General features: G+C 34.9%; 1 protein-coding gene and 1 non-coding gene across 3 annotated transcripts in view; one reads left to right on the top strand and one right to left on the bottom strand.

The window, feature by feature from the left end:
- Positions 1–24,009, bottom strand: part of Edil3 (EGF like repeats and discoidin domains 3) — a 486,419-nt gene that overhangs the window by 376,889 nt on the left and 85,521 nt on the right. The window lies entirely within an intron of this gene.
- On the top strand, positions 4,334–4,440 carry LOC116084062. The gene has a single exon (XR_004116024.1). It is a non-coding gene; the product is annotated as a U6 spliceosomal RNA (small nuclear RNA).

Genomic DNA, 24,009 nt, shown 5'->3' with positions numbered 1-24,009 from the left:
TCGCCACCCTACCCTCTCCCACTTACTGCCCCTGGCATTATCCTACACTGGGGCACAGAACCTTTACAGGGCCAAGGGCCTCTCCTCCCATTGATAACAGACTTGGCCATCCTCTGCTATACATATGCTGCCAGAGCTATCAGTCCCACCATGTGTACTCCTTGGTTGGTGGTTTAGTCCCTGGGAGCTCTGAGGGTACTATTAGTTCATATTGTTGTTCGTCGTAAGGGGCTGCAAACCCTTCTGCTCCTTAGGTCCTTTCTTTAACTCTGTCCTCATTTCTGTGATGCCAAAAAAGGTTGTGAACCTGCTGTGACCAGAGGGAATGTTCTTCACAGGTAACAGCCCAAGACTCCTAGCTAGTTATTGTTTTTGTTTTTGTTTTGTCCTCTGCAGGTGGTGTAAGGCTCTGTCCTCATTTGCCTCTTTACTTTCTCAGTGGCAGAATTACTTTTGAAGCAATGTTGTTAGAGACTCTCACAAAAGGAGTGATGAGTTCAAGTTAAAATCATCTGAGTATAGGACAGCAAATTTCCAAACATTTTGGGCAGCCCCAGTCCCAAGTTTTCTTTAGATTTCTTTCAACATTAGTGTCTGGGCATATTCCCAGTGCTGAGGGGCAAATATACTGTAATCACAGAGCACTTGTGCATACCTTCCCCACCTTCCTATCCTCGCCCCAGTGATTCATAGAAGTCCTTTGGTTTAAGTTGTAACAGATCCTTTACAAAAATGTTTTCCTTTTCTTTCTCTACTTCATGATTTTTAATTGTTATCTGAATATTTTATTTAATGTTTATATATGCATATGTGTTTGGCACAGTGCAGTCAGCATCTCCCCTCTGGTATTTTCAGTACCCCACTTTTGCTTTATACATTTAAAATTTAGTTTCTTCTAGTATATGCAAACTTGGAGTTTTTAAAAATTATTTCTTTTATTATAAGATTATTATATAACTATATCATTCTTCCATTCTCCCTCCAAACCCTCTTCTATACCCTCTTCCCTTTTTCAAAATTGTGGCCTCTTTTTCCATCATTTGTTATGTGTCCTTAAGTAATGCTACTGCTATAAAAACTATGTGTCAGAACATTACGTTATTTCAGAACAATAGTAGTTAGTAGTTTCTGTGTTAATTGCATGCCAAATATTTTACTACTTCATATTTATATGATCATATGATCCTTAACTCCTATCAATCCCCATGAGGAACTCTGCTAACATCATTAACAAGAATGGATTTACCTCTGAGAAAACTGACAACTTTAAAGTTGAGAATTTACCCAGTAGTCCATGCACAGGCAGTATTGCTTGTGAAATACAGAACTGTGTGTATATACATTTTCCTTAGTCCCTCTGCCATTCTTCTTCACCTTCTTCCTTGCTTCCTAGAGCTCCACTTTCTGCAACATATTTTATTTTTGCCTGCTGGCCACTTCTTTAGTACTGCTGCATGTAGCCTGCCTTTCTCATCCTTTGTGAAGCCACGGCTTTCTGAATCAGTGCCTTATCATGTTCTGATTTCATTTTCTTTTTGTTCAAAGAGTAGGGATTGTGGGTTTCAGGCTGTAGAGAACTTCACTACTCTCAGTGTGATATCCTATGGTGGTGCTAGCACCCGTATCAGAGAGCATCAGGGTAGATCCTGGCATAGAACGGGTAAGAAAAAAATGCTACAATGCTGCTTTGATTACTTACTGACATAATTTTTCCATGTTAAACTAATTACTTCAAGGTTAGAATATTATAAAAATGTTTTCATCTGTTACTTCCCAATTAACTTAGAAAAGTTTGAGAATCTTGGAATGTAGGTAATAATTTAGGACAATAATAAAAAGTCCTAGGACAATGTCTGGCCTAGACCTGGTTCAATACAGCACTGGGGAAGAGATGTCAGTTTGATACTAGAGAGTGTTTACAAGCATTTGCTCTTATTCAAAGAATCCCTGTAATGACATGAACCAGTGTGTGACAGTGACATATCAATGTAGAAATAGAAGCCCTAGGAACTCATGGACACGTACTTCAGTATTAATGTACTGAAAGAGATTGCTCCCTTTTATAACAGTCCTATCAATAGTAGATGTATAGCAAAAAATAATTAAAACAGAGCTAAGGGAAGTAATGAATACCTTATGTATTGTGCAACATAGGACGTTTTCAAATGCAAATGAAATTCTGTAGTCTCTCTATGAAAAAGTCAGGCCTTCCTGAATGCATGCAATGTTTACAAAATGGAATTAAGGCTAGCTCACACTATATAGCAAAATGACTCATTGTTAAAAATGTAAGAGCATTGTAATTTAAAACAATGCGATGGGAATTTCTGCACAGATATGAATATCATTTCAGTGATGTGACCTACTTATATCAGACAAGGCTTGTGTGACAATGGTATTGATCTAAACTCTTTCAACTAAGAATTAAGTCACTTTAACAATGAGGACTATTTGGTTGATCTCCTTAGTGTTCTGAGCACTTTTATTGTCAAATAATAATTTAGAAAATTGTCTATGTTCATGAAATTGGAGCCTTAGCAGAATAACTCAGGAACCTATACTATAAATCACTATTTTTATACTTTTCATTTTAAAATTAAACATTTTTTGATTCTTAGAAATAGTGTATATAAATTTTGAACAATTTATAAAATTAACATTAACAAAAGCAGAAATCACATCTACAGTTCACTACCCTTACTTATAATCCTAACCAATTTGAATTCCATTCAACTATACTTTTCACTACTTAATTTCAATGATTACAAACATTTATCTGAATGACATTTTAAGAAAGACAGCCTTTCTTAAAAATAAAAAGAAGTTATTACACTTTCCACAATAAGTTATAGAAGGCATGATATGACTTCATATGTTCACTCCTCTATCTCTCATTGCCTAACATGAAAAGAAATAATTGCTTTATCTTGTATTTTGGCAATGTTTCAGGAAATCTCTATGTAATTAAATTTACATTTGCTTAACAAAGCTGATCAGAAATGACAATGCTTCATGTCTCACTTTTGGCTTTAAAATACCTTGGAGGCATTGTCAGCATAAAACTGTTTCACTTGCTAAGCAAATACATACCATCCAAGACCGTGAGCACACTAGGCTTCAGAAATCACTCAAACCATACTTTTAGAGTGTTCTCATTTCTCTTTGTTGCAATCTACTGTGAATTGATGATGCTTACCTAGACATTGTTATAAATTTTATTTGGAATAGAAATATGACCAGAGAAACAAGTCACAGTTTTAAAATATTTTTTATGCTTATTACCTACTATCCTTTAAAAATGGTTTTAAATTTAGAATGCCACTAATATTGTGTCACCTTTTATGTTTGTAAGAATTTGTTTGGGACTGCATCCAAATTAATTTTCATTAGTGTAAGCAATGTGTAACTGTTATTCTCTAACTCTCTAATTCTCTAGCTCTCTATCTAACAAGGATAGGTTACAAGACTGGTTCTATTAAGATAAACTGAGTTTTTGTCACTTTGGGAGAAATAGCTAAGGATGATTTGTTTTATTGCTTTACTATCCAAAATAGACACAAATTTGAGGGATCTCAATTCCTTAATATTGTTCTGAATGAGTTCCAATGTTAATGTGATTTTTGTTGACAAATTTCCCAGACTTAGGGTTAGGGAATTCAAGGTATATGTCAGCAGTCCCTACAGAGTTTCCCTCTTCATGCCCCCTTTTTCCTCTTTAAGCTGCAGATAAATGTCATAGAAGATGTTTAACATCTGTAAGCACAAGAACACTTCATATATGTCCCCATCTTCTCATTTCCCTGAATGGAAAAGCAATAGATACAGTATAATCTCTCTAAAGATAGAGAGAGAGCTATAGAACTAAAGGACTGTGTGTAAAGAAATCAATAATATTTATATCTTTGTATGGGTCATATGAATATTTAGCTGTTCTTCCTTGCGTTCATTTTTTAATATTTTCTGATGTCAGAGTAATAAGAAAAAAATTAGAAGACTAACAGCATTTAAAATCTAATTAGCAACTAGGTAGAAGCAGAAACATAACTACCAATGTTGAATAGAGAGATTCAGAGGTTAGTGAGAATCATAAAGGCATGTGAATACTTAATGTCTACTTAATTCAAAAAACACTAAAAAAAATGAGATCTTCAAGAATTCAGCATATTTTCACCCACAGAGCAGAGGTATAATGTATCAGGTGATTCAGTGTTATTAGTTCTTGGGCCTGAGGATACATAGATAATTAGCAGTAAGTTGCTGATACTGTTTGTTTGACCAGTGTGATTTCTATGCGAGCCTGTTACATCTTTTTGAGAAAATTAACATAAAAGTTGTGCTCGCTTCGGCAGCACATATACTAAAATTGGAATGATACAGAGAAGATTAGCATGGCCCCTGTGCAAGAATGACACGCAAATTCTTGAAGCATTCCATATAAAAAAAAAAAAAGTTGTCTCCAGTACTGTATTTATTTTTATTCACATATACCCTGAGATGTTATCATTTTATTTTCCTTTTTCTTAATTTTCAAAATAGACAATAATATCACCAATAAAAGAAATGCACTAAAATTAATTTTATGCCAAGAACTAACACTTTATTGACAAAGCTCCTATGAAACATAACAGTCACATATTCTGAAGGTTACTATTACAGTTAACATGGAAGTTAGAAAAAAGTTAATATATAATAAGTTTTAGTAACATACTCGAGTTCAGTATCAAATAAATCATGTCAACTAATAAAAATCTATACAACCTGATTTCGCAATCTCTTACCTATAGTCTGAGAGGAATAATGATGTTATAAACCATTTAGGAGAAAAAAATTAAAACTATCAACTCCACAGCAATATTCTGGACCTGTTCTCTATCTTGCGCCCATCCCTCTATCCCATTAGACTGTATGAACAGTGTATTAGAGTTCAGAACCAATTAGAATAAGAACTAAACACAAATCTATCAAGTGATATTCTTGACCTGATTTTATTCTTCTGTTTTTACCTGTACAACTTAAATTTCTGGTTTTGGGACTCTATTGCACATTTCTAAATACAAATATCCAAATCCAGAAAAAAAAAACCACACACATGGAATTTTATTTAATACATAGAACAACTAGCAGAATCAAAAATAATTTTATTTTAAAATATTATATTATGTATACATAGTTTATCATGGATTGCATTTGAAATAAAAATGTCCTTGAACTGTCACTAAAATACAGAGCTAACTAACTAATGATGATGTTCAGAGACCTCTTATGAATGATGCATGTGCCTTTGATTCCTGGGAAGGCCCTAGTTGCTGTTTGTTTGATACAGTCTAAGCTTGTAATCCACTGAGACTTAGTTGAAAAAAAAAAGACTCTATGTTCAGTTAAAACAGTTTATCAAGTTGCTCACTTTGATTAATGAAATTATGCCTTTTGCTTGTTAATGTAATTACCCAATTACTAAATCAGCTACAATCTAATACTACTGAGATTATAATTCAATTTTAGAAACCATTGGCAAGATAAAATCCAGAATCATTTTCAGGGTCAGCATAGAAATCCTCCAGTCAAGAAATATTACTTGACAGCAATCAAAGGTGTTAGGGAAGCTCAGAGTGGACTCAGTCCAATTCTCAGGGCCTCTCTTTATGCTATTCATGCAGCTTGTCTTCTTGACTTTACTTTTAAAGGGTTTGTTTTGTTCTTTAACAAAAGAGAAGCGATACACTGTTCGGTATTGACGTTTAAGAGGCTGGATAAAATCTCAAGACGTAGCAAGCATGTTCAATGTAAAGGCACACTTTTCTTGACCTTGTAAGCTTCATTTTGACATTATTTTATATATAATATAAAATATTTATATATGTTATAAACAATTATATAAATGAATTTATATATAATATAAAATATGAAGAAAGAAATGTAATGATTTCCATTTTTTCAATCTAAACTATAGTGCCATTCTCTATGAACATGGTTTCTTGACTGTGACTGTTCTAAAATAAAACACAGAAGCACAGAAGTGATAATTATAATTACAGACTTACAACCACAGAATTACCTAACAATATCAGAGTATCAAAAGCCATTGACACTTTGAATTTAAAGAATGTTTTTGTTTGTTTGTTTTTTGAGACAGGGTTTCTCTGTGTATCCCTGGCTGTCCTGGAACTCACTCTGTAGACCAGGCTGGCCTTGAACTCAGAAATCTGCCTGCTTCTGCCTACCCAAGTGCTAGGATTAAAGGCATGTGCCACCACCGCCCAGCTAAAGAATGTTTTTAAAATATATTGTTAGTGATAAGTAATATATTGATCATTTTGTATATACTAAGATTTACCCAGTAACCACACATACACATACATACACACACACACACACACACACACACACACACACACACACATGCACACACAAATGCATGCATACACACACAAACACACAATTTTATTTAATATATAAAACTAAAACATTAGGTCAGTATTATCAGTACCTCCAAACATAATTAAAGTAAGGCTTTAAAAAGAATTGCACCCAATAAACTAACTAAAAAAAATAAAATGCCAAGCTTTCTAAACTTGTTATCTTTCTATACTAGTTTATAAGTTGTTCTCAAGCCCAAAACACTTCTCCATGCATAGGGAAGTGGTTCTCACACTTCTATAAACAGTCTTGTAAAAACCATAATTACTTCAGAATGTGCAGGACAAGTGAAGCATTGGTGTATTGTCTAGAAGTTGACAGTAAGAAGGTCTTGATTGTTCCCCAAGGGACATGGAGCACAGGACCATGACAGGTGTGACACTGCTTTACTGTTTTGGGAATGTATTCAGCTCAGAAGTTGACTGTCTCATCTTGCAGTCTTTTGGCCTTTATTTGTCTCTGGTATCTGGCTGTAGTGCCCCAAGGACCGAAGTGTTTAAAGGACTGACAATCCTTCCCTTATATGAAGAGAAAGTACCCTTGCAAGTGAAATAAATTTTAAAAAGATTGTCCTAAGATAGTATTGTCCTTAAAACAAAAAGGAACATCCAGCTCCTGTTTGCTGTGGTTACTCTTAATTGTCAACTTTACAAGATCCAGAGTCACTAAAGAGACAATCTTCCAGGCATCTGTGAGGGACTGTGCATGTTTGGTGAATTGAAGTGGGAATACCCACTATAAACGTAGGTCAACAGCATTTCGGGAGTTGGAGTCTTAAACCCAACAAAAGGGAGAAAACCATGTGATTACAAACATTCATCTCTTAGCTTCTTCACTGTAGAGGAAATATGACCAGGTAGCCTCTAACTCTGACTGCCATGTTTTCTGGAATGTAAGCCCTTAAAATATAAAGTCAAACAAACACTTCTTCCTTATATTACATCTTTTCAGATATTTTGTCATCACAAGGAAAAGAAAGAATACATTCTTCTTAACGGCACTGCTTTGTGCTAAACTGAACCTTCAGTTTTGTAAGTCTCAGTGAATCACTTTGTAAAGGAGACAGCTACCCTCCTATTGGGATCAACAGAAGAGGAATCTTCTAGTGATGGACACAGCCAGTCTTCCTTCATACTAGCTTAAGTCCAGTTTCCACAGGAAAAAGTGAAGATAGAAACATACTTAGATATTCAGGTTGTGCTGAGGATGGAGTGAAAGATAACAAGATACTTCATAAAGGACCTAGCACATAGAAGCCCATTAATGGCATGATAATTATGCTAATTTATAGGGCATATTTAAATTAAAACCATTGAAAATCCTACATTTTTACAGTGAATCATGTTTTGAGTCACATATAATTATTCTTGGGGTCCCCAAACTTCACCCTCTCTTGCTTTCTGTTTTGATTTGATCAAGGTTGCTAGCCTACAACTCAGTACAGAGCAATGTCAGCCTGGTGTAGAACCCATCTCCAGTAGAAAGACAAGACATCAAGTAGAGGGATGGGGTTGCCATCCCACTGTCAAAAACTCTGACCCAGAATTGTTCCTATCTAAAAGAACTGCAGGGACAAAAATGGAGAAGAGCCTGGGAGAAAGGAGGTTCAATGACAGGCACAAATTGGGATCCAACTCAAGGGGAAGCTCCAAGGCCTGACACTATTACTGATGCTATGGTGTGCTTACAGACAGGAGAATAGCATGGCTGCCCTTTGAGAGGCCCAACAAGCAGCTGACTGAGACAGAAACAGATACTTACATCCAACCAATAGACAGAAGCCAGGGATCCCTGTGACTGAATTAGGGAAAAGCTGGAAAAAGCTAAGGAAGAAAGTGGCCTCTTAGGAAGACCAGCAGTCTCAACTAACCTGGATCCCTGAGATCTCTCAGACATTGAACTGCCAATGAGGCAGCATGTACCAGCTGATATGATGCCTCCAACACATATACAGCAGAGGACTTCCTGATCTGGCCTCAGTAAGAGAAGATGCACCTAACCCTTGAGAAACTTGAGGCCCTAGGGATTGAGGAGGTCTAGTGGGATGGGGATGTGACATCCTTTTGGAGACAGGGGAAGAGGTATGAGATGAGGAACAATAAGAAGGTAGACTGGGAGGGAGACAACAAAAGGACTCTTAAAAAGGACTAAAGAATAATAATAAAAAAGAAAATTAAAAAAAGCACACTGTAAAATAAAGATCTTGTAAGTAATTAAAATTAGGATTATGCCATTAAACTTCTTCTGTCTCCTTCCCACCAAATCTCTCTTGCATCTTTCTAGCTATCTTTCAAATTCATAGCTTCTTTTTAACATAATTTTTTCCAGAAATATATCTATATGCATATTTACACCTATACCTAAATGCATAGATACATTCCGCTCAGTCGATATGTTACTTATATGACATTTTAGCACGTCCTTCACAATCTGTCAACACTCATTTATCTGCTTTTTGAATTGCTTATTGAATTTTCCAATGTGTTGTTTCCCTCTGTCATCACTTTTTTGAAATATTCTTAGCTCTATGCTCACATCATATGCATGTTTACAGAAAAAATCACCTTGTGTACCAATCACATTCTAAATATAAATAAAATGAGTTAAGCATCTTCTTAGCATTTGGGCCCATTAGTATTACTAGCCAATAAAACACAGCCTATTACATGAAAGAAAAACCTTGCAAAAATGTGTTGTTCCCTTTTGCTTAAATAATTTAGCTCCAGAATGCAGTAGATTTACTGTTTCCATTCCTTCTAATTCCAGAGGCTAGACTACTATCTCTCTGGGTAATACAGTAAGGAAGTGCAGGCTTGAGGTAAGAAGGTCCTTCTGAGACTCAAGATATTCCTCCATTGTTTCTGCTACAGCAGTTTTTCATGAAATGAGCTGTCCATGAGGAGAAAGTTCTGACCTGCTTTCAGAACTGTAGGAAATAAGTTCCTGTCATTTATATAATAGCTACCATGTATAGATCTTTAAAAACTGTTATTTTCTATCTCATACTAAGTAAAGAATTTCAATGATTTATAAATTTATAATATCTTGTTTACTTTGTAATAGTTGTTAAATATTTGAGGTGATTGTCATAGCACCCCAACCATAAAATTAACATATTTAAGCTTCTGTGTCTCACAAATAGATACATAATAATTTATTAATAACATACATTAGTTTCTTCAATTTGTTTAATAGCTTTTTGTAATTTTCTTGTTCCTGCAAATGATAGAATAATAAAAATCCAACTAATTCTGATTCTTTTAAGTTAGAAATTCTTGTCAGTGCATGAAGTCAAAAGTTCCTCCTTTAAAACTGAATTCATCTGAAAGTTATGGTGGTAGAATGTGGGAGGCATATCCAGGACAAGACATAGCCTAGGAGAACGGAGGTGCCTAAGAACCAATAGAGGTAACCTAAGCTGTGACTCACTACATAGGGGATATGGAATCTGAAGAGGTTGCCTCTGTGTCTTGACAGGAATCCCAGTGGAGTGATAGAGACACCAACCCACCTTCAAAACTTTCAACCCAAAATTTATTCTGTCTACAAATAATGCAGGCATGGAGGATGGAGCAAAGACTAAGGGAAAGGCTAACCAATAACCAACTTGAGACCCATCCCATGGGCAAGCTCCAATCCTAACACTATTAAGGACACTCTGTTGTGCTTGCAGACAGAAGCATGTTGTCTGCTGAGAGGCTCCACCCAGCAGCCAACTCAGACACAGACACCCACAGACAGTCAGTGGACGGAGCCTTGGGATTCTTATAGAAGAATGGGGGAAGGATTGTGCATCCTGAAGGGGACAGGAACTCCACAGGAAAACCAACAGAGTCAACTAACCTGGACCCTTGTAGCTCTCAAAGTCTGAACCGCCAACCAAAGGACACAAATGGGCTAAACCTAGGACTCCCCACTCATATGTAGCAGATATGTAGCTTGACCTTCATGTGGGTCCTGAACATCTGGAGAAGGGGCTATCACAAAAGCTGTTGCTTGCATGTGAACCCACATACATATGTTCTACTAGCTGAGCTGCAGTGTTTGGCCTCAGTGGAAGAAGAAGTGCTTAGCCTCGCAAAGATTTGGAGAGCCAGGGTGGGGAGGATACCCAGGGGATACCTGTCCAGAAGAGAAGATTAGGGCAGAGGGAGATAGGGTTGTGGAAGGGGGTGATCAAGAGGAGGGCAGTGAGTGGGTTATAAAGTGAGTAATTAAAGAATTAAAATTTTAAAAAAGTGAATTCACTTCTGCATTAACTATTGATGACAATGCATGTCATCTATTAGCACTAGACTACTATAATCTACAAAAACTCTGCCTTTTAAAGTCTTCATCAGTGATACTAGTTCTAATTATACCTGCTTGTGTCCTTCATATCTTCCCCAAATAATTCAAACGGTTGCATAAGCTTTAGTCACGAATGACATCAATCAAATAGCCTACTTTCTCTCTCAATTCTAAATATACAAAATAGTATAACAGACTTACGAAGAGGTAAAATGTGCAACAAGGAAGGAAAGATGAGTTTGCAATAGTTAGATAACACAAGCTATTTAAAATAGAACATGCAAAAGTGTGGAAGAGTATTGACATGAGGTTTGCACCTCTTGCACAATTCACGAACTTCCTATGTTTCCTTATTTTAAATCACCCCCCCCACTAGGAGATATCAATTGAGCATATTGATTTGAGAATCATTCATAAATTTAGCATCAAACCTAGCATGAAATAAAAATCCAAATATGGTTCCTGCTCCCCAAATCCAGCTCTGCAGCACATCAACAGTTTTGCAGCATGCTTCCTGCTACAGCCTCTCTGGCCTTCCTTTTGGTTACTTATTGTTTTGGTTTTTTGTTTGTTTTGTCCTACTCTGACTTGTGTGTTTTTATTTTTTCTTATTTTATTTTATCACTGGTAGCTTTATAAAATGGTTGTTCATACTCTAATGATAGAAAAATAATGTGAATTTGGATGAGTGAAGAAATGAAGAGAAGATAGGGAGGTTTAAGGAATACAAATCATAATTATAGTATTTTGTGTGAAAAAAATCTATTTTCAATAAGATAATTTAAATATTATCTGGATTTTGACAGAATTACATAGGAAAATTATCTCCTCCACATCCCTACCCATAAGGTTACAGCTAAAAACTTTGATCTTTTGTTTTTCAATCTTTTACCACACATGTGAATATTAGGGAACTACTTATATGTCCAGGATCATAGCAGGCTGATGGGACAAAAATACTGTTCTGATGATTGCCTCCATCTATGAGATTATACAACTAACACATTCTCTGAGGCTACTGTCTCTTTAAGTCCTATCCTTATTATGATCAGGCTTTGCTTTTCCTCATAGGATGAATTAAACAGACTCTCAGAATGCAATATATTACTCTGATAGCTTTGCACAAGTCAACTGAGATCTACTGTCTTCCCTAATGGACTATCCAGGATTGTCTATCCTTTCTCAGGTCTCTTCCACAAGAAACTTGTCTCTTGCATGCCCTCCTTGTCTGTCCTGCTATTCTACATTCTGTGAATGATGTGGCATCTTTTAATGGATAGCAGCCTCAGGCCCCAGGGGAACCCCAGTTTACATCTCAGCTCTGCTACATTCAATCTTGTGACCTCAGGAAAAGCTCTTAGTTTCCTGTTCAGTCATACAGTATGAGGATTAAGGAAGAGCCCCGCAAAAGGACCTTGTGCAATGCTCATTGCATGTTAAGTTCCCTAATGAGCTTCTCTGATTTCAAGAATGAAATACATGCGAATCTTGCAGTAGTAGAAGAAAAGTAATTAAGTCTGCCTTCCTCTAGGAAGAAGGTATAATTTGAATATATATGGTGTAATCACATCAAAACATGGCTTTAACTAAATCAACCAGATCAATAAAACAAATTATAATCTCCAAAGAGAATCTGTCACCATCCCACTGAATATTCTAAACTGTTTATTTGTATTTTCCCCAGAAGTCATGACATACAGATCTGCACCATTTCAGCAGTCTGACTCCTACATTTGCATTTTTTTCTTTCTATGGAATAATATTAGCAGGGATGTCATCACTGTATGTATCTAAACTCACAACATAACATGCATTTGTTTGCAACGTGTATGCTTTGTACACCTTACAATCATTTTCTTATTATTTGCTGTCAAGCTTCTATCTGCAGAACATTTTCCTGCTTATGACTTTGTTCCTGAGATTCTGATTTGGACAGGTACATTGCTATAAAAAGACCTTTGACCTCTCAGATTGCTTCTGCTGGCCTTTTGTTACTTCCATGCCCACTGCCCAGAGCAAAATGTTGAGCAACAGTCTCTTAGAGATATTTCTGCTGACCTCTCTGCAACACTCTCTCCTGTCTAACTCCCACACTAAAATTTTCTGCTCTTGCTCATGCTCCCCAGATGGCCTGGAATTCTGTACAAAAATAGGCATTACTTTATTGTCAGTGGACTGATGCAGCCCAGCACTTAATCCCTGGGGTCTCTTTCCTGCTATTTAATGTACCACTGCTCAAGAATTGATACTGTCCAGTTTTCACAGAAGACTGAAACCTGAGCATTTCCTGTGCTTTATGGTGCTTGAAGCTTTGGTCACATTTGTTTTTCACATTTCCCATGTGACTGCTATCCCTGAAGGGCAAGGGCTGAGTACAAGAAAGATAAAATGTTATGTTTGCATTTGTTTGCTCTCGATGGAAACTCTTAATAAAGGATTGCTTCCTAGTGATGTTCTGGCACTCATGTCCTTTACTGCATTCCCTTGCTTTCACCTTTGCTAAGAAAAGACAAGTGTCAGTAGAAATGTAAAGGTTAAGAATCATAGTATCTCCTGCTGGTCTTAACCAATACCTGGAGGCTATGAATGCTTTAAGAGTATGTGCTTCAGTAAGAGGATATGGATTTGTAGGACCGAAAGTTGTTTTCAAATGAGATCTGCACTAAGCAAGACATTTCTTTCTATGGATGTGTTACTTTCTCTGTGTTCATTTTCATCCCCTTGGCAATGTAGTTCTGTAACATTCATTCAACAGTGACTATTATTTCTGTAGCCCATTCTAGTGATCGGGGTTTCATGTTCAGAGTTCTTTAACCATGTAAGCTTTCCCAGGGTAGCTGGTGTTCTTATGGATATGAAATCACATTGTTATTTTCCCTTACTAGTTAGCTATGCTCTGCAAACAGGCATTTTTTTTCTATAATCATTTCATGCCAAGACTCTCAGTAATATAAAGCTGGTCCGCATCAGAGACTCATTTAACCATTTAAAGTCTGTGGTTACAAAATCAGTTTTGAAGATATAAAAAGAAACAAAGAAAGAAAACCACATACCTAAAATGGAACCACTAGAGGAGATGAACGCATTAAATCTTGCAAAGTCTTAGGAACAGTTTTCTACATGTAGTAAGTGTTCAACAAAGGACATCTATCATGGATTGCTAACATTTCAAGATCTACTTCAAGACTTTTGTATGACTTCCTACTTGTAATATGCTACTGTTTTCTGATCAATCCATTCTAACTCAATCTGGAATCATTCTCACCTTTTAACAACATTCAGATACAACTATAAATATTTATAATATTTCATTCACAAATGTATATCTCAACCAGTTCAAAGGAGACTATAAGCAAAGAATAGATCTATTGATACTAAAATTACTTCATCTTCAATATCATTATTCATTTACCTTTTGACTAACTTTTGACCATCATATTTCCTTTAAATAACAGGCAGTCCATTCTAATACATTTTAGTTTTCACTTAAATTGGATTTTTGATTTCACCTGATTCTAGTACAATATAATATGCATAAAACACACAGCAAAGTATATAATCAGCCCTTTAATATGTTCACTGTTTATATGGTTTGTGGACCATATCTACAATCACACTGTGGGAATGGCAAGTGCTCATAGTTTTTCCACATGACAGCTGTGTCTGTGTACTTCATTCCAACGTTTTCATTTCGGGTGATGACAGCCAGACTCTCTTTAATCTTGGCTTTGCTGATACTGAATCATAAATACAGGTGGCACTTTGTCAAATTATGATATGTTGAAAAATAGAAAGTATCTGAATTTGAGTTATTATTAACATGCATATGGCTACATTAAATTTTAGTATTTTTATTATTATTACATTTTCAACAAAACATTCATAGCATCTTTAAACATGTATGTAAAAATTACTTTAAGTTATCTGCTTAGATCTGGGCTCTAGGTACTACTAAACATCTCTGGACTGACTCTCCTTTTATTCTATAAAGCAGACACACCTGTTTCTATCCTAACTATCCCTGTGACAGAAGTTAGAAAACTCTGAACCTAACCAGTACCTAGTACCATCAAATGCCTATTATTTTTACTCAGTAGGAATGATATTACAGAACTTCATTGCCTTGGTTTATATTCACCTAATTTAATTATTTTAATTTGTAGGAATTGTAATTTTTAGTCTAGTATTCAATATTAATGTTCTGCGACTTTTTGTGTTCAACTCATATACACCATTTGATAAAGTAGTCATCATAAACTATATTTGTTCTTAGCAGAAACTAATCAAATATGGTTGATGTAGGAAGAATACGACAGTGTGGTAAACTGCATCTATGTATACCACTATACACTTGATTATGTATTATATTTTTTATCGCAAAAAATGTAACTGAATAAAATCTTGCATAGGGATTATATACTCAGTGACCACAAATAAGGTTCTATATACTATTCCAGTTTGACCATCTAATGCTCTTCAAAGGTCCGTGTGCTAAAGTCAGTATTTACCAGCCTGTAATAATACTACAGGGGGATGATGGAGCCTTTAGTAGATGAAATTCAGCAGGATGAGTTTACATTATTTGGGAAGCATCATGATAGGGGACATGAATAGCCTGCAATTTTCTTTCACTTCCCTGTTTCCTATGACCACAAAGTGGGCAGCTTGGCTCTACTATGCATTCTTTCCCATAATGCTCTGCCTTGCCACCAGCACAACACAGCACAGTAAACAGAAACTGAAACCAAGGGCTCAACTTTTATATGTTACTAGTTTTTCCCCAATGTAATTTTTATTTTTAAATTTGTCACCAAGATAATTCAGCTCATGAAATTCTATGACAGAATAAATTAATTATACTCAGTAGTTAAAATCTGCATTTTTTTTACCTCCAAAACTCTACAAAGAACATAATACCATTCCTCTTGGCTGCAGAAAACAGGTTCTTAATGATTTTCTTTCATTCTCCTCCCCCAGTTCCATTCTGTTTATTTGTCAGCTCCCCACTGGACCATTAGATGTATTAATACAAAGGCCTATCCTTCAGCAAGGTATTACCATTGTGCACAGTGCCATTTGCCAAAGTTCAATATTATTTGTATACAATGGCACATAACAGAGCTTATGTAAAAATTCTTTGGAAAGTAAGTCCTTTGGGGATACTTGCTGTCTTTGCTTCATTTTTTTAGTGTTGGCTGAGCCATGTTCCTTCTTGATGTAATAATACAAGCTTCTAAATTCTTCTGACACCATAATTGGTTATGCATTGTTACAATACTACCATTGTTTTTGGTGCACCTAACAAATGCTATTACCTTTCTTCTAGAAAGAAACAATTTTTAGATTTATAGTTAACTATCAGTTACTATTCAGAAGACAATGTGGAAAAATCTATAAAATCTATTAGTTTTAGTGACATTCTGTGTTTCAGAGAACACAGTGTGATGGGATAAAATTTAGTTTATAAAACAACCAAACTGTCAGGAAAAAGTCAATATAAATGAGAATGTTTCTAAAAGGGTGAATGTGTAGAAAAAGACGTGTTAAGAAAACATTATAATTCACCTATATTTAAACTAAGAATATGCATGTGTATAATACTAAATTTGAAGAGACCTAGGGATCTTCGTGAATATCAGTTGATCATGAACTGTCTGAAAGTCTGAACTTAATATTTACTGATTTTAAGGAAATGACTAATGATTAAAAACTGCTATTAAATAACATACATTAAAGGTGTCTCATCCCTGAAGCCTGGTGAGATAGCTAAGTGGTTAAAGCCTATATTGCATTTTCAGAAGACTGAAGTTCACTTCACAGTATGTTCACCTGCGGTGCACAAGCCATTTTTAAATCCAACTCCAGAGGTACCCAACAGCCCTAGCTACTGTGAGCAATTATGGTCACAGGCACATAGCTGCACATAGCCACACATAGCCACACATAGATGACATATATATATATATATATATATATATATATATATATATGACATACATGACATATATGTCATACATAGATGACATACATATATATACATATAATTAAAAATAAATCTTTGAAAAAAGTTAAATACCAGTGAATATGTAATATATATATAGTGTGTGTGTGTGAACATAATATGCATCTTTAAAATGCTACATTGCCTGATATAAACTTGTTAATCTGAAAGCCAGTTATGAACTACTAATGTATAATGTATAGGAAACTTTTCTGTAGAGAAAGCATATACTAGGTATTGAGAGACCTTAATCATTCAAGTGATTGAATGTAGTATAGTATTGAATAGAAAAGAAAGATTTTATATATGAAATACAGTCTTGCTTCAGAGTGGGGCTGCCTGCTGAATTCCTTTTACATAGGTTTGATTAAACCTGAAGAATATTCTAGATCTCTAATGATATCTAGAATATACAGCTGATATGCAATAAGGAGCCAGTTGAATGAACCACAACATTTTGTCTTTATATTATTATAAACTCAATGTTGCTCAGGCACCATGAGCTGAAATAAATGATTAATAGCAACTCTACTAAAATTATGTTTAGGCTACACTCATGCTTCTATGTGCTTGCACATATGCTGACATGCAGCTACCAAGGTGATTGATGCTACTTGGTATGCATTACTATGTTTCCAATGATCTTTGCTGCCTTCAACATGGATTTAATGAAGGAACGTGATGGACTTTAGACAGCCTCAAAGAGAAAGCCTTTAAAGGAAAAATGTCAAGGCAACTATTCTGTCAATGGCAGGAGGGATTCAGTAGCCCTGATTAATTTCATTGCCAGTACCTTATATGGAAATGGAGAGACAAGTGAAGCACAGTATTAAAAATACATTGCAAATATGCCTGTCGTATTTAAAGGCCATTACTGGCAGGTAGAATCTTGCTCCATGGAATCCTATGAGAATATTTTCCATGGATTGACCTGGGGATGAAACTCCTGTTCTGTATCTTTAAATTTTTTGCTATAGCTTTAGGCTTCCAGTGAACTCTATAGTCAGGCTGCATAAATATTCTTGAGCTCTGCTTTGTGTGCCAAGTTCTCCCGAGAATAGCACAGGCAGTAGGTTGCTGTTAAGAATTTTAAATATGTTTTTAATTCTACGGTTATCATGAATTTTTGTATTTACACACACACACACACACACACACACAAAGAGAGACACAGACACATACTCATACCTCTTCTTTTTTATGCATTTTGAAAAATTTGGACAGAATATCTACTCCATATTTAAAAGTAAAAGAGATCATGTCCATGTTAAAGAGCAGAAGATTTATTAGGAAAAAAAAAAACAGAATAAATCAAATACTCTCTAAAGTATAAAAAAACTATTCAGCAATAAATCTTGAAGTACAGACTGATATGTCATGCTTCAGGTCTTATCAAGCCTATATTGAAGGAATTAAGCAAGTAGCCACACTCTGAAGTAAGAGTGTATTTCACATACAAAGTGCTTTCTTTCCTATTCAATGCTACACCAGAGACCTGCTACACTGTGAATTTAGTTGGCTTCTTTATTTACAGAAACCATAATTGCACTTTTTACCTACTTCACAGCTTACTAGTTTGGAAAGAATAACAGCACACATTGACTACTGTAGAGTTTGTTCCTTTAGAAGGATTCAGATTCAAACCTTCCTCTGTGGATGGTTTATTTTTTTCTTTTGCCCTCATCAAATAGGGCACTACATTTCAGGTTATAATCAATTAAATTCATTCTCAGTTGTTCAGCATTCTGGGTTCCCAATGGGGCAGCCTGTACGTGCCTGAGCAACACTCTAGGGTATTTAAGCAGAGCTTCTGGGAACCCTGCCCATCCTTCAGCCATGCAGTGTCAGTCATGATGGTACAGAAGGTTAATGAAGTCTAGAAGGACCTACTGCATGGTTTAGAGCATCCTACTGGTGTTTGTCTGAAAATGCCCCCACATTTTAGATGTCTATGACCAAACAGTAATTGCAGTGATTCAGAATAAGAGTAGACCATTACAGTAAGCACAGAGCTTTCAGGTTGATGATACTTTTTGTCATTGTTAAAGGGCTGAGTATCTAACTATGTAAGTTTTATAATGGCAGAGTTGTATTAAATGAAGCCAACATTTATTCATTTACTTTATTTATATAAGGCATATGCAATTTCCTAATTTCTAAAGAAAATGTTCATTTAATCTTTAATACAGGACTTACAACTTATATTTAGATATTATAAGATTTGTGAAACTATTTTAAAAGAAGACTTTATTAAGCAGGTTAAGTGTGGGTATTGATTTCCAAAGATTTTGATCTTATTTATAGCATATTTACATAGTTTCAGTAGCATAATTGTAAATAAAGAGAAAGCTTTCAAAGTTTGCATATGTGCAATATAAAATGTGTCTGTCTAATCAATTTTATTTTCAAAATGGTTACTGAAATTTATTTTCAGTAAAATCTTGAAGTTAACAAAATTATACAAGCTAAATGAATATCCTGGATTCAAATACAAAAATATCTATATCATGGGAGTATATACATAGGAGTATATAGATGTTAGCTCACATGTTAATAGAGGAAAATAAAGCAAATGCTGGCAAAGTAAATGCGCTGCTCTATGCAACTGTGGTTGTTAATCCTTTGTAACTGGACAGATCAGCAGCTGGGCAGCCCTGCTTACTCTGTAATAATTTCTTCACTGGCTGCCACAACAACTTCCACACGAGTTTCTCACTTCTCTGACCATTCCTTCCTTGTGCTCCTTTCTTCTTCATTTTTCTGTTGTTTATATTTCAGGCTCTATGATATACTTCAGGCTCTTCCTGCAAGATGATGTCTAGCCCTGTTAGGCTTGGTACTCACAATCACATTGATTCAGCATTCCAAGTTCTAGGATTACAGGCATGGTCTATAATGCTCATCTCCATTCTAACTTTTAATTTTAGAATGTTTTGAGATTCAGTATCTCTTATTTTTCATCTATGTTCACTCCAAAATAATTCAAAGTCTTATCTATAAATACTTTTGAGCAATTTATAACCCAATGCTTTTAATCTCTTTTGATATACCCTATAATTATAAAGTCACTTGAAAGATTAATTTCTATCTAATATTTAACGTGTTAAAGTTCTTGACCTTTTTTCTCAACCTACTTTTCCTTTTTCATTTTTTATCTCAGGTTATGTCAACTATGATCTTAGAGTCCCTCAAGCCTAACCATAAGAGATCCTCATGATACACACATCTCAAGTGTGCATCCTCTCTGACTACAGTTCCAGTTGGTTGTATGTTCAAAATGACTTATCTTACCCTTACATAGCACGCATCTAAATTAAATCTATAATTCTCTTTGGCATTGAGTATCACACTAACTACTTATCCAGCTGGCCTTTTAATTAACTCTAGATAGATTCTCAGTATCCAGGATACACTAATCATGTTAAACATCTTATAAGGTATCCTATTGCATACAATTCTTAGTGTAAGGATGTTATCTCATGAATTTAACATGGAAATAGCAAGGTTATGTCTTACTTTAATATATATACATATATATGTATATGTCTGTATGTGTCTGTGTATGTGTACATGTGCACACACGTGCATGCACATGCACATATGTACTATATAAGGTAAATTATACCCATATCATCTATACTCAATAGCTTCTTTTCTGCCTGCCATCTACTTTTAACTCCTTTCCCCATGCTTGTCTCCATCTTTAGTTTACCACAGTCCATGCCACTTTGCTGACTCTCACAAGGTCTCATCAGGATCTCACTACCTAACCTATGTCTCTCACCACTTTCTTGGCTTATTTTTATTCTGAGCATATAAAGACTCTGTACCTTAGTCTCATTTAGGTGTTTGCCTATGCATTTCTTTGCCTATCCATTCAAGAAATCTCTGATGACTATAGCACTTAAAAGCTTAGGGCTCTATCCTCTTACTTTCTTGTCCTTCTTTCATAAAAAATCCACAAGTATCACAAGTCACCAGTTTTAAATATTTTATACTTGTTATTCTTTCAATCTATTCTGAATCCCCACAAGGGTAGAAATTTGTTTTTCCTTTCACAAACTCACTACACTGTGTTCATAAAGTAATTACTCTAGAATAAAAGACAAATTAGATTAAGAAACAATAGGAGAAAAAGAAACAGAAAGAAACACAAAGTTGAAAAATCCTTAAGATTTTTACGGATGAAGATTTAGATTTGAACTGTGACCGAGATATTCCTATTGTGTCCTAGATTGTTGTACACTTTGATATTTCTAAACAATGGCAAGCCCCAACAGTCTCCACTTATGAGCTTTTCAAATTGAGTTGGGAGTTTTCTAAAAAGAAAGCAGATGGAGGAAGATAAAGTTCACAATTTAAATTTGCCCCAGGTTTATATTTGCACATTTAATATTACAAAGATACCTTTAAAAGTAATTACAGTGTTACCCTTCTTTGAAATCAATAAAAGACTATCTCCTGAAGTGCTAGAGTTTTATTTACCATTCTTTGTAGAGAAATCCGATTCCATTTTGGAAAGACTTTTAATTCCAGTTTGGAAAGGCTTTTCCCCATTGGCTTGTATGCTGTCAGTTTTATGCTTACCACTTTTCTATCTAGCCATGCACTCATGCTCAAAGAGTCGAAAACACTGAGTCCTTATTCATTTACTTTTTGACTCCTTGAAACTTATGTCTTATGTCTTCCTTTGGCTCTTCTCCCAATTGTCCTTTGTTTTTGAGTCTGGACAATGTTCAGCCTCTCTGCTCCCTAACTTTATATCAGATTTGATCCTTCTCTTTTCTGAGTGGTCTTCTGTTATAAAATACTTATTAAATGAGTTTTGTAATGTTCCACTAAAAATCATGAAAGTCAGCATTAAAAGTCATAATGATTTCTTCCTTCCAATAGTATAAGGAATGAAAAACATGATCTTCTTACCTTTAAGACACCATATATGTATGATGCTTTAGCAACAATTGAGTTAATCTTCTGCTGGAATGCAGGAATGAGATTTACAAGCCAGGATTGTTGGCACTTGAGAGTTCACTTTTTTTTTCCCCCAATAACTTCCCAAACAAAATGAACTGACTTCTGCAGAGGATACTAATAGTAGGACTGCTTAATTATGGACTAGAGTACAAGTACATTTTCTAATGTCAGAGCTGTTTCAACCTCAGCACTCCTTACACTATCATTGGAGACCATTTTATGTCTCTCTAGCAGTATATTTCTCCATCAGCTCAGTCTTGTTTCCTTTACTGCAAAACATTTTCTGCTTCTAGGTGAGTTGTCACATCAAACTCATTTGATACATTTAGATACATTTAGATACATTTAGATACATTTAGATACACATTATCTCTAGTAATAAATATAATATTATTGAGTGACAGAAAAAAAATGTCCAAAATATCACAGTGGCAAGAAGATCATTATCTTTTATTTAAAGATATTTGATCAGTAACAAATGAGATAGTTTTCTCATTTTCTTTAAGACAAGAAAGAAGAAAGCATCCATGGCACCAAGAAGGGGAGTCAGGGGTATATAATACCGGCATATATATATATATTTTGTTAAAATACCTCTCTCATGATTATTCATGTTTGATATTTTCTTAGATCAGTTACCCAACACTGTAAAAAAAACCCCACATAGAACATATCAATTTAGGGTAGAAAAGGTTTGTTGAGGCTCACAGTTTCAGGTTATAGTAGACTATTGCATCATAAATAGGAAGCAATGGATGGGTACATGCTAGTACTTAGCTTACTTCATCAAATATTATACACTGAGAATCTCCTGTTTAAGGAATTCTGACAGCCTTACTAGGTGCATCTCCTGATACCCTCTAAGATGATCAAGTATTCCTCATAGGCATGACCATAGGCTAACCTAATACAGAAAGTCTCAATATCTTTTCCCTACTTGAGTCTAGATTGTGTTGACTTAACACTAACCATCACTAATAAATTGGGACAAGTTATCCCTTTTACTGTACAAATCTTTAATTTTAATTGTTAATGGTTATTAATAGAGATGAAAATGACTTAGTCTGGTATTTCCATGCCTTGATGTGTCACACACTGCTCATCCCTCTGTCTTTCCTCCACCTTCACGTTGATGTGTCACACACTGCTCATCCTTCTGTCTTCCCTCTACCTCCATGTTGATGTGTTACAAACTGCTCATCCTTCTGTCTCTTTTAACTCTATGCTGCTTCTTACATACACCTTTCTTCTTATTCCCCAGAAATCAGTTTATTTACAGATTATTATTTTTTGTTTCTATATATGATAGAAAATATGCAATATGTCTTTTTGTGCCTGCTTATATTAGTTGATATGTTTGTTGTTTCCTTATTATTCCAGTACAAATAAAAATTTATTAATACTGAATAAACCAACACTGAATACATGTACCATACAAGTCATGTACATAAGTATATATGCATATCAATATATGTCTATATGCATATATATGCACATGCTATACATTCTTTATTCTTTCATCCATTCATCTATTTCTTAATTGATGTGTACTTGTATTATTTTAATCCCTTAAACTTTTTCCTAATCTTATATTTTGGTTACTTTTATACTATTGCAACTATTTTGTCCAACCCACTATCTTCCATAAGCATTTTATTTTTCTATTTGTTGAATGCATTGTTTTCTTGTGGGATGCTCTATATCATTAAAAATAAAACTAATATATTTTCTCCTGTAGGTGTACCTATTGTCAATTTAATTCAGAGATCCAATAAAAGCCACAAAGGGAGTATAGCTAATGCTTTACTTCTCCTGCATTATTCCAAGTAACAGACTTTCAATTCTTGTACAGATAGATGCTGAACACTTGCTATCAACACTGCACTAAAAATACTTTCCAGAATGGAAAGTTATAAATAGAAATACATGTTCTTATTATTATCTTTTTGACAAGCTTCTTTTAAATTTCAATATATGGCCCTATCAAAAACATCCCAGGTAGTACCTGCCCAACAATAGGTTATGTGTCATTCAGAATAATGTGAGTTACCAAGTAGGTGATGCAAGACCAAAACATAGTAAAAGAAGAAAAGATCATGTAGTGGATTTTTTTTTAAATCCTGCTAAACCAATTAAGATTTACTGATTTTCCTAAACATATTGGTTTTCATTGACTGTACGATAATGGCAGTCAAATAATATTGAGACATTTAATTATCTCATAGCTATATTCATGTACAGGTGCACTGATATGTTTGATTCTATATAGAAAAAAATAAGGAAAGAGTTTTTTTTTTTTTTTTTTTTTTTTTTTTTTTTTTTTTTTT

This window comes from Mastomys coucha, unplaced genomic scaffold, assembly GCF_008632895.1.
Source record: "Mastomys coucha isolate ucsf_1 unplaced genomic scaffold, UCSF_Mcou_1 pScaffold8, whole genome shotgun sequence".
In the NCBI taxonomy this organism is placed as follows: domain Eukaryota; kingdom Metazoa; phylum Chordata; class Mammalia; order Rodentia; family Muridae; genus Mastomys; species Mastomys coucha.
Note: the sequence above shows the minus strand (reverse complement) of the source record. Positions and strands in the feature narration are given on the sequence as shown.